The sequence below is a fragment of the Mustela nigripes genome, chromosome 17 (assembly GCF_022355385.1).
Source record: "Mustela nigripes isolate SB6536 chromosome 17, MUSNIG.SB6536, whole genome shotgun sequence".
Taxonomy (NCBI): Eukaryota; Metazoa; Chordata; class Mammalia; order Carnivora; family Mustelidae; genus Mustela; species Mustela nigripes.
This window is the reverse complement of record NC_081573.1, coordinates 13,810,041-13,816,494: the sequence shown is the minus strand read 5'-3', so window position 1 is coordinate 13,816,494 and position 6,454 is coordinate 13,810,041.

Genomic DNA, 6,454 nt, shown 5'->3' with positions numbered 1-6,454 from the left:
CCATTAGTGACTTCCCTAAGAGGATGTATCCCATTCTTACATGGAAGATAGGGAGTCCCGTTCCTGGTATGTCCAGCTGGGCTGGTGGCAGAAGGGTCTTGGGGTTTATAAGGAGGAGGGTTAGCAACAGAGCAGACGTCCTCTTTCTTTGGACTGGCTGGCAGTCCCTCCAATATACCAGGTTTTTTAAGAGGAATCAGCCTAGTTAGACAGTCCTCACTCAACATACCCACTGGGGGTTGTTAACCTGGTTGAGGATTAGATAAACTCTACAAGAGGCCTGCAGATCCTGATCCTGATTTAGGGCCATAAAGCCTTGGACATATGGGATTTCAGTCCATTTGCCCTTCTCCTTGCCGAAGAGGTCGAACTGACAGATTGACTTGAAACTTAATGTCCCATTTATGGGCTGCTTTTCCTCACCTCCTAAGGAGTACTGAGGCCATTCAGTGTTACAGAGGAAGTTCTTTTTTTTTTTTTTCTTTCTTAAATCTTGTAGTCCGAATTGATACCAGTGGGTTAAAAGGCATCCCAAGGGAGAATCCTTGGGAACAGATGATGATCCCATGTTCCTAGAAAAAGAAGGTCCATTACCAAAATCCCCCCCGACTCCTGGGTGGCATCCCACACAGGATACGTCAGAGGTTCCAGGTGTCAAAAGCGACCAGAGACGTCCCTCAATGAAAATCACTATTGAGAACCATCTCTGCCTTCCTGTGATGGCATTACTGCTGGAAAAGGCCCTGGAGGGGTGCCAGCGGCCCTCCTCTCCCCCATCGCATCCTAGGCTACAGGTGGGTCCCTGGTGAATGGACTAAAATATTGTGTCGTCCTACACTCTGGAAGTTATGTTATTGCCCTGCTGTTCTCAACCCATGGAAAATACTAGAAAAGCTTCACAAGGGGAAATTACCCAATTTTGTAGCTTTAAGTAGTTAATAAAGGACATTGACAGAAAACCGTAAAGATAGAAATCCATCATGGTCTAACAGACATTCTAACACATGTGGTCCTTACAGCCAACTTCCCTAGGAAACGGTCCCCAGTTGGGTTTTAATTCAGTCGGGTACTGGCCAGCTCCCTGTGGAGGTCCCATGGCCAGAAGTGGCTAGACCAGGGATGTGGAGGGGATCACATTAGATCAGTCAGGAGGAAACCTCACACAGGAGTCTTAAGATTGGCAGCCTTGGGGTGCCTGGGTGGCTTAGTGGGTTAAGCCGCTGCCTTCGGCTCGGGTCATGATCTCGGGGTCCTGGGATCGAGCCCCGCATCGGGCTCTCTGCTCAGCAGGGAGCCTGCTTCCTCCTCTCTCTCTCTTCCTGCCTCTCTGCCTACTTGTGATCTCTCTGTGTCAAATAAATAAATAAAATCTTAAAAACAAAACAAAACAAAACAAAAGATTGGCAGCCTTCCTAGTGACATAGGTGGCTGCCCTGTGCCTAAGACAGACAACTTTGTGTAAAAACGGGAATAAAGAGAGGGCATCAAGTTTCTGGGTCTTACTACCATTCTGACCAGGAAACTAACTTCCAGCCAAAAGGCAGACTTTTCCTCCCTGTAGAGTAGCCACAGGCTAGATGGTTACAGCCTGAGCAATCAACATGCAAGTGTTCCATAAAGACCTTGAAGGGGGCCTGAAATGAGACTAGGGGAAGAGAAAAGAAAGTATTTACTGATTTTGTGCCCAGGCTCAGAGTCCAGATGTAAGGATTCAAATCCCCATGTTTGGGTGCCAAATGATGAAGTTTTAGAACATAAATGAGGTCTGGAGCCAATGACCAAGAAAGAATTCTTAAGACGTCTCTGGTGCAAAAAGGTGATTCTGTTAAAGCACGGGGACAGGCCCCGTGGGCAGGAAGAGCTGCTGCCCCGGGATCCCGAGTGGCTGATTATATACTCGGGATTTGGGGAGGTGAGGACAAAAGGGGTTCAGATGGTCTGACATGGTAAATACTGGTAGCTTTAAGTAGTTCCAGGATACTGGTGGCCTGGTAATTGTCAAGCCAAGCTGTGTTTTGTTTGTTTGTTTCTCTAACGAGGTACCAACATGAAGACAGTTGGGAGGTTCCTGGTGGAATGTCACATTTCTCCTGTCACCATCCTTGTCAGAAACTCAGCCTGATTTACAGCTCCTTTCACCTCAGAATCCTTCAGTCTTATGGGCAGGGAGGGGCTTCCGGAACTGAGTTATGGGTCTTTGGAAGTTAGGCTGTTGATAAGAAAGCCTCTTCCTTGTAAGTCACGAGGACATTTGCAAACTGAGGGGGACTCCTGTCCTGCAGGATTGTGACCTCTATTAGTTAACCATCTGTCCTTCCTGTAGGGCAGCCAGCAGTTCCGGAGGAATGTCACAAATGTCACAAGGGGTGGGGGGTGTAGGGTGCCAGTGTCTGCTTTGTCCTTAGCCAGCCTTTTGCTCCCTCATCAGGATCATGACCTGAGCCGAAGGCAGAGGCCAAACCGACTGAGCCACCCAGGTGCCCCAAAACAGAGAATTTTACACATAAGAATCTGGGGCTCCTGGCTGGCTCAGTCAGTAGAGCATGCAACCCGTGATCTCAGGCTCGTGAGTTCAAGCCCCACATTCCATGTAGGGATTACTTAAAAAAAAAAAAGATAAAAATAAAGTGAAATCCTACCTCAAAATAAATAAACAAAATACAAGAACTTACAAGCACACGTTCCATGAGTGAAATAAGCTAAAAGAACATATTGATATTATTATGGAAATCATGTGAACTTTGTCCACATGATGTCTCCGGCACCTCCCCTGGGGTCCCTAAACCAAACTTTTGAGACCTGCTCAGAAGGCGTATATAAGCCTGGGATGGCTAGGAGCACGGAGTGTGCCCCAGTGTGTGGGCCGCCCTGACATCGAGGCTCAACACTTTATTATAAAATTTATTATATATATTTATTATCAAATAGGTCAGGTCTCTGATCAAATGTTTATTTCTCATAGACATGCTCCCTGAACACCTTAAAATCCTACCCCATCAATCTCTTTAAAAAGATTTATTTTATTATTTTTTGAAGATTTTATTTATTTATTTGACAGAGACAGATCACAAGCAGGCAGAGAGGCAGGGAGAGAGAGGGAGAGGGAAGCAAGCTCCCTGCTGAGTTGAGAGCCCAATACGGGACTTGATCCCAGGACCCTGAGATCATGACCTGCGCTCAAGGCAGAGGCTTAAGTCACTGAGCCACCCAGGCGCCCTATTTATTTATTTTAGAGAGAAAGAACACAAGACCAGCATGGGGGAGGAGGGTCAGAGGGAGAGAGGGACAGTTTTCTTTTTTTAAAGATTTATTTATTTATTTGAGAGCGAATGAGAGAGAGTACGTACACACACACACACACACACACTAGCTCAGAGAGGAGGAGCAGAGGGAAAGGGAGAAGCAGACTCCTGCTGAGCAGGGAGCCCTGATGCAGAAGCTCAGATGAGGTCACAACCTGAGCTACAACCCAGATTCCAATGCTTAACTGACTGAGCCACCCAGGCGCCCCTCACCCCATCACTTTCTATCCCTTCCACTAGCTTATTTCTCTTCATAAAACTTCATAACACTCAACCAGGCATTGTATCACACATCTACTTGGTGATTTCTTTATTTTTAGCCTCTCATTAAAATATCCTCCAGCAGAACAGGATTTTTGTCCCGCCTCCAGCCACTGTTCTATCCCTAGATCCTAGAGTAGTACATGGCACATGGAAGGTACTCAGGAAACATTAAATAGTTTTGAATGAATGAATGAGGAAATGGACATATTTTCCCATTAGCCATTGCCCCAGCCGGACTTTGACTTCCCTGAGGCCAGAGCCTGTGTGTGTCGTTGTGTATTCTCAGCACCTAATATCTGATGGAAGCAGGTATCCAGCAAATGTATGTAAAAGGAAGAAAAGAATATATATGTGAGGGAAAGTAGATGAATGGCTGCCTGGGGCTGGATGTGGGAATGGGGAGTGGCTGCAAAGGGCCCAGGAAATCTTTTTAGGGTAGGTGTGCTTGGATGGCTTAGATGGTTAAATGTCTTCCTTCGACTCGGTTATGGTCCTGGGGTTTTGGGATCGAGTCCCACTTAGGGCTTCCTGCTTAGAGGAGAGCCTGCTTCTCCCACTCCTGCTGCCGCTCCCCTTGCTTATGCTTGCTCTCTCTCTCTCTGTCAAATGAAAAAATAAAATCTTAAAAAAAAAAGCTATTAAACAAAGCAAAATGTGTGTTGAGGGAGAGTGTTGAGGGTGCCTTGCTGTTCATCCAAGCCTTACTTTGTGCCCCAGATTGTGGAGTTACAGTGGTGACCCAGACGGCCTTTTTCCCTTGCCTTCACAGGCCAACAGTGACAGCCCAGGGGGTCGGGGTGTAGAGAGCAAAATGGAGTCTCTCATGTCAAGCAGGAGCCCGTGTCAAGGAAAGACACAAGCAGTTAAGGCACCACAGCTAGGAGATATCGCCGGGACCAATGCCAGCTGACACCCAGACTTGATAACGAGCAGAACCGGAGGAAGTCTGCAGAGGCCCCAAACCAATGAAATCCCTTTAAAAGAAATAGGATTTTGGCAGCAAACTGTGAGACTCTTCAGACCTGATTCCTCTCTGTCTTGACACTTTAAAAAGGCAGCTGCAGGGGTGCCTGGGTGGCTCAGTGGGTTAAAGCCTCTGCCTTAGGCTTGGGTCATGATCCCAGGGTCCTGGAATCGAGCCTCACATCCGGCTCTCAGCGGGGAGCCTGCTTCCCTTCCTCTCTCTCTGCCTATCTCTCTGCCTACTTGTGCTCTGTCTGCCAAATAAATAAAATCTTAAAAAAAAAAAAAAAGGTAGCTCCTCCCAAAGACTCTGTCCAATTGTTCTTCGAACAGAACCGAGACCCTTCTGTGCTTGAACATCAGAAGCAGTAGGTGGGGCCCCCTGGGGAGCTCAGCTGGTTAAGCATCTGTCTTTGGCTCAGGTCATGACCCCGGAGTCCTGGGATGGAGGCTGCCCATGCAGGGCGTCTGCTTCTCCCCCTGACCCTCCTCCCCTCTCATGATCTCTCTCACTCTCTCAAATGGATAGCATCTTTAAAAAAAGAAAAAAAAAGGCCCCAGTAGGTGCAAAGAGTTGACCCGGATTGTACTTTGGTCCGTTCACTTCTTGCCCCCTTCTGTCCTCTTGTTTGTCATGTGGCTTGTCTTATGTCCGGCTTTCTGCGCTGGCTAAGAAGCCATGTTTAATCACATGGTGAGTTGTTATTGAGCTTGGAATCCTGAACCTGCTTTAGAGTTGTGATTTAACTTTGCTTTGTGATTGAACAGAGGCGACGTAGTGGAAAGCCCCAACTGGTGCGTGCGCCTCCGTAGTGTCCTCGTGACAGGGGGCCAGGTCTGGGAGGCACCGGGCAGGGTGCTCAGGGAGGAGTGGGAGGCATGGGGGATGGGAGGAGTCAGGGAGCATTTACTGAAGGAGCAAACGGCTGAACCAGAGCCTGAACAATGTCGTTCATGACTGCGCCGCCAATTTTGTTTTTATCCACGCATGCGTGTATGTTTGTGCTTGAACACTTTTTCGGCCTTAGCGTCGGTCCTGCGGGTCTCTCCTTCCGAGCCCTGGTCCAGCTTGCCGAGGACAGGGCCACAAGGGGGCGCTGCTCTCCCGGGCTCGCACTGATCCCCGCAGCCTTCCCGGAGCGGGAGGTCTGTTTGTCGGTGGGGGACATGTCCGCAGAGACCCGGGAGCAGGGGTGGCGAGAGGTGCGGGGGCCGGGGGAGCCGCAGGGTGTCAGCACGGTGGGGTCTGTACCCCCGGCTCGGGGGCTGGGCACCCCTGGGCTGCGGCGCCCTGTGGAGCTTTCCCAAGAGCAGGGGGGCGCTAAGCACTAGCCCTTCGGTGGGACGTTCCAAAAGAGCCCTTGCGGCCTCCCTGGTGCCTGGAGAGAAGGCGTTGCGACGGGCGGAACCCTCCAGAAAGCACGGGGAGGGGCTCACGTGGCCTGTTCCCCGAGGGGGGTTGGCGCGGGAAGCCGCTGTGAGGGTGGGCAGAGCTTCCCAGACAGAACTGAAAAAGGCGCACTGAACCAGCCTGGGCTGGGTGGTCCCTGCGAAGTGACCTTGGTGGCAGTGGGGTTGGGATGCCCCATGGGGGTTAGGCGGGAGTAGGTTCCCAGATAGGGCAGGGATGTTAGGTCTATTCTGAGAGCCCAAGCTTGGGGGAAAGTTACCCCCAGATCTGTGGTCTCCGTGGAGGGAGAAGCGCCCTGAAGAACCAGTCTCTGGGGTGTGGGACCCCAAAAAACAAGAGACTTAACAAAACGTGCTGCTGTGTCAGATGACACTTTGGCCCAAGTTACAGAAAATGCAAATTGACCAATTTTCCAGCTCAAAGATCTACTGTTCCAAAGCTGGTTATTGAGAATTTCCATACTCGACTAGGAAATACAAAAATGACATTTCAATACTGAACTGATTAGAAGCAG